Here is an 11,762-nt window from a genome sequence, read left to right as displayed (position 1 = left end):
CCTTGGCTTGTAGATGCATTGCTTCAATCTCTGCCTTTGTTGTCTTCACATGGTATTCCATGGTCTCTACAATTTTATTTCTGTCTCTTATAAGGATACTTGTCATAGGAGTTGGGGCTTACCCTAATCCCGGATGATCTTGTCTAAAGAACTTTACCTTAATTACATCTGCAAAGAACAAATAAAGTTATATTCTGAGGTTCTGGGTGGATATGTCTTTTTGGGGAACACCATTTAACCCAGTACAAACAAGATACAAATGTGTTTATTGCTGGATTACTCAGCTGGTGGATCACACATGTGTTTAAATAAGCAAATTTTGGGGTATTGAGAGCGAGAGATTGATTTTATTTTTGAAAGAATTTGATATTTCAAAAAAAATGAAGTCCTTGTGGAAAAAATGTGATTTAGGATTTTTTTAAATTCTTTTTTTTAAAAAAAGATTTATTTATTTGAAAAAGAGAGCATGAGCAAGCACAGACCAAGCAGGGGGGAGGGGCAGAGGGAGAGGGAGAAACAGACTCCCACTGAGCAGGGAGCCTCTATGTTGGCTTCATTCTAGGACCCCAAGATCATGACCTGAGCAGAAGTAGATGCTTAACTGACCGAGCCACCCATGTGCCCCGGATTGTTTTAAGTTCTAATTTCATATCAATATGGGAGAAAGAAATCATGCTTTCACTGCCTGGGGTCTCTAAAGGTGTTGATCAAGGCAGTTAATGAATTTTATGTAGGTCAATATGGTAAGAAGGTAGAATGTGAGAGTCTTTATTGTTTTGTGCCTTGCAGCGATCGAGGTCACTGGTGACCTTAGCAAGAGCAACCATCATATTGTTAACATCAGTGGGTTGGTGTTGAGGATTGAATGGAGGTGAAGAGATGGTTAGTGTGGATATCTTTTTGCAAGGAACTTGATTGTGAAGTGAGAGAGAAGATTTAGTGGTCCCGGAGATGTGGTCTGTGACCTTAGAAGGTTAATTAATAATTTGCTATTTGTGCTTGCTACAATTAGCTTTAACTGCTGCCAGAACTTCTTAGGGGTAGTATCCACGATCATGTCTCTTCAATAGTGCAAACGGAGGTTGCTAGCCAGGCCCAAAGCTTCCCCCCAGGTGCCTTTGTGTCCTGGGTAGAGCAGCACCTCAGCACCCAATTCCACAGCTTGACAGAACCTCAGCACACCATGCCAGTGCCTGCCCTGTCCTTTGCCCAGCTGTATCCCCTGCCCATGTGTTCTTCTTCTGTTACCTGCTCATCTTTTTTTTTTTTTTTAAAGATTTTATTTATTCATGAGAAACATAGAGAGAGAGGCAGAAACATAGGCAGAGGGAGAAGCAGGCTCCCTGCAAGGGAGCCCGATATGGGAGTCGATCTCAGGACCCCAGGATCATGACCTGAGCCAAAGGCAGACACTCAACCACTGAGCCACCCAGGCGCCCCTACCTGCTCATCCATTAAAGCTCAGCTGGCATATTCCCTGTTTGTTCTACCCTTCCCCCATGAAATTGCTCAGTCTTTAGAACTCCCATAGCACCCTTAAATTATGGACATAGCACTTATCACAGTAATATGGAATTCCTACATTTTCTGCCTCTTTCATTAAATCCTTGGGATCAGGATCCATGTCTTTCCTTTTTCCAGTCCTTTGCTCCTCACACAGTATTGGGTCTTTAGTATGAGGAGTTCAAAAAATATTTATTAAGTTAGTTTGCAATTATTACATTACCATTCAAACAATAAGTATGTGTGAAGGAGAACATTGTTGGATGTCCAGCAAAGGAATCCAGTTAGGAGAGAGAAAAAGAGGGGAATGGAGCGCTCATTACCAGCATCCTTTACCCATTTCCAGTGCTACTTGAATCCAGGTTTTGTGCAGGTATCTGCATTCTTCCAAGCAGTCATGTGCCTTAGAGGAAACTCACCCTTCTCCAGCCTAATTGGGTGGATCTGATTGGACTGCAGGTAATCACATTGCTATTGCCAGAGGTTGATTGATGAATGGGCATTACACCCAGTTCTGGCCAATGAGACATGGATGACTTCTGAGAAATGTTTTCTTGTTCCTAAGAGAACAAAAGAGATGTCTCTTCTTTCACAGGATGTTGTCACGTCTGGAGGGGAGACCTGGAATTACTGAAACCATCTTGCCATCAGCCTGAGATGGAGCAGATGCATGAGGATGGCAGAGCAGAAAGATGGTAAGAGGGGCGGGGAAAAAAAAAAAGAAAGAAAGATAGTAAGAGCCTGGATCAATAATCATATAGCTGGGCCACTGAAACTGCCTACCGAACCCTCTGCCCCTTAAGAATTACAGTTATTGCAATTAATGCCATTTCCCGATTGTTTAACGATGCTTGAATCTGTTTTTATGATTTGAAGCCAAAAGCATCCTAACTGAAACAACTTGCCATATAATAAACATTCATAAAATATAACTTGATTTTAAAGTGATGGCCTTAGAAACAAAAGAGCGTGTTCCCTGAGACCCCCCATGCACTAGGATTTGGAAAAGTAAAATATGGTATTCCCATGGTCTTCTCCCTATCGGCTTAAGATTATTTCATTTATTTGCCTATGCCACTCAGATGATAGAAGCAAAATTTCTTTTCCTAGGAGATTAAGAAAAAATTGGTCATGAGCTATCTGAGGGAAAATAAAGTTATAAGACACAGAGAAGAAACCTCGTTGCTTTGGGGAGATACATAAACAAAGCTTTAAAAATTGAAGTACAATTGATTTTGGTTAAGTTCTAAAATATTAAAATAGGGTACCGCTGGCTCATGAATAGAGAAATGAAACAGAATCAATATCCAGAAGTAGACCCCCAAACATATAGGGATTTAGCATATAATAAAGGTCTTATTTCAGATCAGTGGGGAAACTAGATGTTTTATCATTGGTGTTTGGACAACATGGTAAGCAGCTCTAACAATAAATACATAAATAAAGTTGGAGCCATACCTCATACTTTGCCAAAGATACTCCAAATGGGTCAAAGATTTTAAATATGCAAATATGAAGCCATAAAAATATGAAAAAATATGGACTTTTTCATGTAATTTATGACCAAAGAAAACTTTTTAGAATAAGACTCAAATTACAGCAGTTATAAAATAAAAGATTGAAAAATTTTACCATGTTTTAAAAAATATGCATGCAAAAACAACCATAAAAGGAGTCAAAAGTCAATGGACAAATTGGGAAATATATTTGCAATTCATTGCTACATAATCAATAAGAAAAAGACCAATAACGCAATATAAAAGTAAAGAATATTGTGTTAGGTGACATGGATTGGCAATTTGGCAGTATCTATCAAAATTACAAATATATATATAATCTTTGATTCAACAATTTTATTTATAGGAATTATTTATAATAATTCTGTTAGTAGCAATTCTATTAAATTACAGACATACTCCTAGATGTGGAAATCACTTATTGAACAATGTTATTCATTGCAACATTGCTTGTGGTATCAAAAAGTTGGAAATAATGGACGTGATCACTAATAGGAGAGTGGTTAGACAAATGATACTATGTTAATATAATGAATTACTACTCATCATGGAGAAAGATTGAGGAGCTTTTAGTGTACTGGTGTGGAGTGACTTCTGGTATATATTAAGTAAAAAAGAGTAAGGAATGGAACAGAATAGTGGGTTAGCTATCATTTGTATAAACAAAAGATGGTGAGAGGTGGGGTGCCTGGGTAGTGAATTGGTTAAGCATCAGACTTTTGGTTTCAGCTGGTGTCCTGACTTTGGGGTCATGGGGTCATGATCTTGGGGTCCTGTTGAGCTCCATGCTCAGCAGGGAGTCAGCTTGAGATGATCTCTCTCCTTCTGCCTCTCCCCGCTCAAATAAATAAATTAAAAAAAAAAAAAGATGATGAGAGATGCCTTGCACAAATTTACTTGTATGTTTCTGCAAGGAAAAGTAGGAAATCAGTGACACTGATGCCTCTGGAGTGGAACTGGAAGGCTGGAGTATGTGCAGGGGAGAGAGACTTCACTGTGTAAAATTGTATGCGTTTGACTTATGAACCATGTGAATGTATTAACTATTCCAATTCCAAAACAGATAAATTACAAGATATCTTGAAAGCAACGGGGAGAAATAGAAAAGCCCTCAATGCTTTAAAAATGAAAACTGAAAATGACGAACTGTAAATCAAATTCAATAAATGCAGGACACCTGATTCCAGCATGAGTAGGGCCCTGCATCTCCATCTTCTCTCTCTACCAACCACAGATAGGTTGGAGTTTGATTTGCCAGCCCTAAGCCCCCTCCCTACTGCTTCCCATTCCTCCTGCCCCAAGGTCAAGCTCTCTGCTGGGAATTCACCTCTGTGCTTTGTCTTCTTTATACCCAGGTCACAGCACTAAGCTGAGGGCATCCTACTTTCCTCTGCTGGGCGCAAGTGATGGGTGCAATTGTCTGTCTGAAGGGTGGGAGAGGAGTTGAGACACTTAATTTTGGAAAATTAGACTAAGGCCGAAGAAAATGAATATAGGTCAAATTAGGAGGTTTTTACGTGTAGAGTGCTGTAACAGGGTAGGTGAGAAGAAATGATGATAAACCAAAGAAAGGGGAACCACCCAGTTGCCACTTGGCTGAATTTTTCTCTTCCCAGAGTTCTGTAGTTGATGCCTTATTAACATCAGAGGGGATTTGATGACTTGTCATATTCAGTCCTGACTATTGAAATGAAAAGGATAGAAAATGAAAAGTATGGAAAATGTAAATCAATTGCATTCTTTAATTTTAGTCATCCCATTCCTGGAGCATATTGAATACTACTTTGGGTTCTTTCATTGTTCAGGTTATTAATAACAAAGAACCAAAGTATTTCACATTCCTAAAGAGTCTTTCATCTCAAAGGAGCCAATGTAATTCACTAATTCAGTTACCTGAACTACATTTGGTAATTATTTGAGGATCACTTCACCCAGGGGTGAATTTCAACGAGTTGTGTGACACAGCCAACAGTCACTTCATTCTCCAGTCAGTGCAAAAGAAAAATGAATAGCTAATGGGGATGTCCTCCTGAAGGATTTGCCCAGTGAAAACTTCAGGGAGATGGATGCTGAAAGAATGTAATTAACTGCCCGAAATTAGTACCTCCACTCTTACTCAAGGTTTCCTGACCTCTTTACTAAAGTCAGGGTGGAGAGGTGTCTTATCTGAGAATGGGGCTTTCTAGCAGCCAAGAGACCTGTGAACAGCAGTCACTCCATTGTTATGTCTTTTTGAGTGACTATAAATGGTATTGTGTTTTTAATTTGTGTCCACATATTCACTGTAAGAATATAGAGATGCAATTAATTTTTCTATTGTTACAATTGATTTTTGTATGTCGATCTTGTATCTGTGATCTAGTTGAACTTACTAGTTTGAGGAATGTTTTCTTTTTTTAAAGATTCCTTGGAATTTCTATGTAGACCGTGATGATCTGCAAATAGGGGCATTTTTAGTTCTTACTTTCTTATCTGTATGCCTCTATTTTCTTTTCTTGCCTTATTGAGCTGGCTAGATCACAAGAATAGCAGTGATGAGAGCAGACAACTTTGTAGACGTCTTTACCTTATTCCTGGTCTTAGGGGAAAAGTGTTCAGTCTTTTACAGTTTGTTAGCTATAGGTTTTTTGTTGATGTTCTTTATCAAATTGAGGAAGTTTCTTGCTATTCCTAGTTTTTTGAGAGTTTTTACAATCATGAATAGGTGTAGAATTTTTATCAACTGATAAAAATTGATACATCAATTGATACAGTCACATCAATTGATACAGTCACAAGATTTTTCCTCTTTATGAATATGGGTGACTACATGGATGATTTCTGAACTTTGAACCAGACTTGCACTCTGTGAATAGCAGTTATTTCAATATTACCTATTTTAAAGTTTATTTACAATGAATGGTGCCTCAGTTATTTGATCCTATAATGGAGGTGGCTGTGGAGGGGGAGAAGAGGTTCAGTTGCTGGAGCTTTTCCAGCAAAGGGCATGTGGCTTGATCCACTTTACTGAATCCATTAAGATTTCTTTCTCTCTTCCATCTACTCTGCTATTACCCAGAAGTCGAGAAACTGCTGCCAGTAAGCCACCTGCCCATTACCCTTGAGGCTGGTCATTAGAGAGTGTAACATGGAGTTTGGCTACTGTGAAAGTTTGTGTATGCGGGAGCATGCTCACCAGTCTGCTGTCTCAGAAAGAATGATCTCCACTTCCCTTCTGTATAGCAGATAGCACATGAGTACATTTTATTTTATTTTATTTTATTAAAAAGATTTATTTATTTATTCATGATAGAGAGAGAGAGAGGGAGAGAGAGAGAGAGAGATACAGGCAGAGGGAGAAGCAGGCTCCATGCCGGGAGCCCGATGTGGGACTCCATCCTGGGACTCCAGGATCGCATCCTGGGCCAAAGGCAGGCGCTAAACCGCCGAGCCACCCAGGGATCCCCACATGAGTACATTTTAATGGCAGAAGATAAATTATATCTAAAACCCTAGCAGAAAAAGAGTAGGAAGGCATGGCTTTAATTCTTCCAACCCCTGTGATCCAGTAGGGAGCATTGAAAAGAGGCAGAAATAGATGCAGAGGGCCAAGAAACAAAATTTAGCACTCCCATCTGCCTCACTGAATCTGATAGGAAACAGACCTTCCATCTACTCTTCTTAATTACTTTGCAATTTCTTTCTCTTAAATTTTAATGTCATCTTTCCTCTTTTATTTCCATCATCATCATTCAAAAACCTACTTAGAAGGATGTATTTGCAAAGGTGGAGTTGAGGTAGAAAAGAAAGAGGTAAGATGCAATGCAAAACGATATCTACTATTTTAATGATCTATTTGAATGAGGTGTGTTTGAGAAGATGAGAAAGAAAGAAAGGCAAACAGAGCTTAACTATTTCCAGAAGAGTCTAGATTGTAGCAGCTGGAGTGGTCTACATATGTAGCCTGGAGATAGTGTGCAGAGTGAGCAAGAGTCAATTAAGGGCAGGATTCATGAGGCTGGGGGCTCAGTGATGGGACATGACCTTTGCTGAGAGGAATAGATGGGCAATGATCATGTTCAGAGAAACAGAGCCAAGGACTTGAGTAGGACAAGCTACAGTTTGATTGGCAAGTCAAAGTGGAAATCAAGGTAATTTGGAAGGAGAATTTGGAGTCAGGGGCTGGGATTGTTCCAGGGACTCTGGTGGAGCAGGTACGAGTCCTCAGCCCTCAGCTGGTGGCATTGTGTGAAGAGTGTTCTATAACCAATGAGCCTTGTGTGTATCACTTTTGAGGATCTGATGTGATTTCTGTGGATGGACGAGGGGTTCAGCCAGACAGGTGCTGATTTCCAAGATCCCAAGATCTTTATAGTTTAGTTCTTTCCCCAGAGCCCAGGTAAGATGTTCTGCTAATAGCATGATTAGAAGTCAAAATTGTGTGAAAGACCCAGGGCTGCCTCCCTTCCTCTTTCTCTTCCCAAAAATCTCAGTTGGGAACTGTTGCCCATATGGAAGACTACTGAACCTTTGGATAAAGATGTGCACTAAGACCGATGGGTTAGAGAGGTCAGGACTATGAGAGGTAACAAGAGCCAGTGAGTGACAAAATGCCTTCCTTATGGACACAGCTCCCTAGATTCCTCCAGTCTCTATGTAATACCTCAGAGCCCAGCTATGCACAGCTTTCTGGCTTGTTAGTTATTCTTCAGAGGATCTGAGTGCACCTTGAAGGTATCGGGGCTGACTAATTTTATTCCTGCATGGATCAGGCATTTTGTACTGCTTGGTGGCCGCAGACTGTTTCCTTAGGTGATCTACAAGTGGGAGATATTGGTCTCAAGAAGCATTAAACTGGCATCATCAGATCCATTGGCGATGTTAGGAGAATATAATCTCAGGAGCAATGGTATGCTCCAAATGTCCTTCTCACGTACAAAGGACCAAACGTTTTTCCATGCCAGTGATTTTCAAATTCTTTTGGCATTTAGATTCTTTTTTACCCCTCCAAATGAAATCTTACTTGGAAACTCAATATAAAAATCAAATCGAAGAGGAACTGTTCTGATTGAATATTGAGCATTCTGATACCCATGTATTTACCCCCATATTCCTTTGGACTACCTACAAAAATTTTCTAGGGCTTCAGTAAATAGATTGTTAAAATCACTATATTATGAGTTCTTTAAAGCTGGTTAGGACCCCTACTCAACTTCAGAGAAGAAACTGAGGCATGAAGGGGCTAAAGCTTACTTTGCCAAGATCATGCTGTGTGTTTGTATCAGTCAGGAACTGTACCTGGTCGATCTGAAAATTGATTTAAGCAACATAGAACTTTATTTTCCTCTCACCTAATAAGTTGTCCAGAAGTAGGCAATATAAGGCTGATGTGGTGGTGCCTTGAGAGCTTGAGAGATCCAAGGTCCTTGCAGCTTGCTATTCCATAATCCCTAGGGTAAATCTTCATCCCATGTTTGTAGTATGACTTCTAGAGCTCCAGCCACTTGATCCAGCATCTCGAAGATATAAAAAGTGGAACAGAAGGGGCCCTGCCATCTGAGTCAGTCCCTTTAAAGAGGGCTTTCTAGAAGGCCTCAATGCCTTTTACTTACATCTCACGTAAGTCATAAAATTAAACTAGGCATTCTGCTGGGCCTAGCAATATGGGAGCTCTGACAGTGAGGAAGGAGAGAATTGTTACTGGGTAGGTAACTAATGGTTCTCCACAAATATGACATCCTTACCCTCTAAGTGAGCACGTGTCTTGGATTTGGGATTAGTTCCAATTGCTGATAACCTGCCTGTTCTCCTAAACCCACAAAGTCAATATTTTCAGCACCTCAGTCTGTTTTTCCTCTTCAGAAAAGGCTCAAATATCCTTTGTCAGATTCATTGGTCCTGAATTTTATTTTAGAAAATGAAATGTTCATAAAATAACTTAATTTGTTATTTGTTCAAATTACTTGATGGGTCATTTTTTTTTTTTTTTAATATTGTTCATGTTGTGGATTCTCTTCAAGTGGCAGGTAGAAAGGTATCAATAGGTAATACATGGGGTTGGTGATCAAAAGTGGGATCCAGATTATTCTTCGGGGCACATTAATCCCCATCCTTTGACCTTTTACCACATGAAGGTCTTTACTGATTTCTCACTGAAGTTTTATCGTTCCCTACACGTTTTCCTGTCCACCTAATCACAGGTGATAGGGCACTATTGGCACATGCTGAGCCGCCACTGTCTGTGATGTGGTATGGAGGACAAATGTTGGACATAGACTAAAAAAATCTGGACTCAGCTCTGTGCCTTCCCAGGGGCCTCGCTGTGACCCTGAGACAAGCCTCTTCAGGCCTTCAGTAAAATCGGCGACGGCGGCGGGGTGGGGAGTTGACTAGATGAGCTCTGTAGACACCTGTCAAGTCAAACATTCTGATTGTATCTCCTGCTTTCATTCCGCTTCCCTCGTCCTCACCTGGATTGGAATGTGACCTACAAATGCTGCCAGGCACTGTGTGAGGGCTCTTGCAAGTCACCTGTCCCCTTTCTGCCACCAGAAAGAAATGTGATAAAAACCAGCCTGTTTTCTAGTTTCCCCAAAGATTTGTTTTCCAGACTCTAGAAAGAGGTTTTCTTAGTGTAGGTCTTTAACTAAAATGCCTCCAGTTGTAATTTAATGCCTTTTTGCTTTTGCCCTGTTGTTTGTATGATTCTTGTCTGGTTATTCATAGGAAAACTTCAGACAAAATCAAAATTGCAATAGGATGAAGAACATTTTCCACAGGAAGATATAGGATCCAGATTTCTCACTGTCTATTCATGAGTTCACTTTTTAGTTCATTCAATCAACTGATCAAGAAACCTGAGTGCCTATGTGCAAGTCACGCTTGGAAAATGTGGGCTTCCACCCTGACCTGGTCTATACTGTAGATAAAAATGCCATTGTGTGTCAGGTCCTGTCCCATGTGTGTTACATTCTTAGTTAATCTTTACAACAGCCGTATATATAGGGATTTATCATGGAATTTTATTGCTTTTGTCTGCTCCCTCTTTAGACTAGAGGGGCACACAATACTCCTTCACTAATAATTTATTTACCTAATTTGGGGGCACCTATTATGTGCGAGGCATTAGAGTTATGACCAAATAAGACAGAAAGGGTTTACCTGACAGGCCTGCCAATCTGTTAATCATAGTGCTCTGACTACTCCAAGCTTGGCCCATCACAAAACTTTGCGTCTTTTTTGATAGTGATTGGGCTGAGGCTTAGGAGAAAGACCCAAGCAGAACCAATTAGAGTTTTTATATGCCACGTGATCTGATTCTGGTTGTTGGAAAAGACAAAGTTTCTTTTTATTCGTTTGAGCCCTAGATTCAGTGTATATGGTAGCTAATCCACTATTATGCTTTCCAGTTTCATAAAGCAATAAAATCTTTTTGCCTGAATCATGGGTTCTAACCGTATAAAACCTCCATTTTTTTCATATTGGATATCAATAATTTCATTTAGTTTAACCTAATGATTTGACTTTCTGCTGCCTGCAATTGAAAGAATCCTAACAAATATGGTAGGATTGTTAGTAGAGTAGGAAAAATGAAGCTAGGGGTATTTATTTACTCCAGGTCATTTGGCTATTAGGCATAGCAAGAACTAAAACCCAGGTAACTTCAAAGCCTATTTTCCTGATTACTCTGGTACCAACCATAAAGTCAGACAAAAACTGAAGAGAAGAGACTTGTACTTAAGGAATGGTCCATAGGCAGTTGCCTACCAGCAAACTCTTCACTACTGGTCCAGGAGGTGGTAGGAAGTAATGAACCGGAATGTAAACAAAATATATCTCTAAGCACACTCTTTCAAGGTCAGCTGACATGTTTGTTTGTTTCTTTTGTTTGTTTGTTTGTTTTAAATAGCAAGACTTTCTTGATAAAGTAAGCAGTATGTTGATTTAGATTCTGATGCATGCTCTTTGTCTCCTCTTGGGCTGGCATCAAACTGTGGACAGGTACTTGGAGGAGCACTGGTAAGGGACTGTTGGGTTTGCTGCCCAGCTGACAACCATCCTCCTGTCTCTAGAGACTTTCACAGAAGCTGGGTCTTTATCATGTGACCTTTTCCCCCTCTTCTGTTGGTCACAACTGATTTGTTCAGGTCTTTTGTTTGAGTCAAGCTAGATGAACCAGATTTTCCTAAGAATATGGAATCTTAAAAACAGCAACAAAGGAACTGGGAGATGTGAGTTGCTGAGCTACAAAAATAGAATAAGCTCAGAAACTCTTGTTTTCATATCTCTGGAGCTGGTGTGATTCTTGACTTCTGAGGAGTGGCTGTTCAATCTTACATCTTCTAAGGTTATGAATATCCTTTTGAATAAATTCCCTTTTGTCTTAAGCTAGCCAGAGTTGGTTTCAAGAGAACTTTAATACCATTGAAAAATATAGGAAAGACTCACCTGTTCCTGACTCAGTCCCTGACTTTCTTTCTTTCTTTCTTTCTTTCTTTCTTTCTTTCTTTCTTTCTTTCTTTCTTTCTTTCTTTCTTCTTTCTTTCTTTCTTTCTTTCTTTCTTTCTTTCTTTTTTTCTTCTTTCTTTCTTTCTTTCTCCTTCCTTCCTTCCTTCCTTCCTTCCTTCCTTCCTTCCTTCCTTCGAAACACTGAGACAGAGGCAAAGACATAGGCAGAGGGAGAAGTAGGCTCCCTGCGGGAAGCCCAATGTGGGACCCGATCCCATGACCCCGGGATCATGACCTGAATGGCAGGCAGACACT

General features: G+C 40.0%; 1 long non-coding RNA gene across 1 annotated transcript; it reads right to left on the bottom strand.

Moving 5' to 3' along the window:
- Positions 1–2,167: 2,167 nt before the first annotated feature.
- Positions 2,168–11,440, bottom strand: LOC144320433 (uncharacterized). The gene is made up of 3 exons (XR_013385998.1): positions 8,351–11,440; positions 4,538–4,701; positions 2,168–4,444 (listed from the first exon to the last, which is right to left on the bottom strand). It is a non-coding gene; the product is annotated as an uncharacterized LOC144320433 (long non-coding RNA).
- Between the last annotated feature and the right edge of the window lie 322 nt (positions 11,441–11,762).

Source organism: Canis aureus, chromosome 9, assembly GCF_053574225.1.
Source record: "Canis aureus isolate CA01 chromosome 9, VMU_Caureus_v.1.0, whole genome shotgun sequence".
NCBI classification, from domain to species: Eukaryota; Metazoa; Chordata; class Mammalia; order Carnivora; family Canidae; genus Canis; species Canis aureus.
The sequence above is the reverse complement of the archived record's forward strand: the minus strand, read 5'-3'. Positions and strand labels throughout refer to the sequence as shown.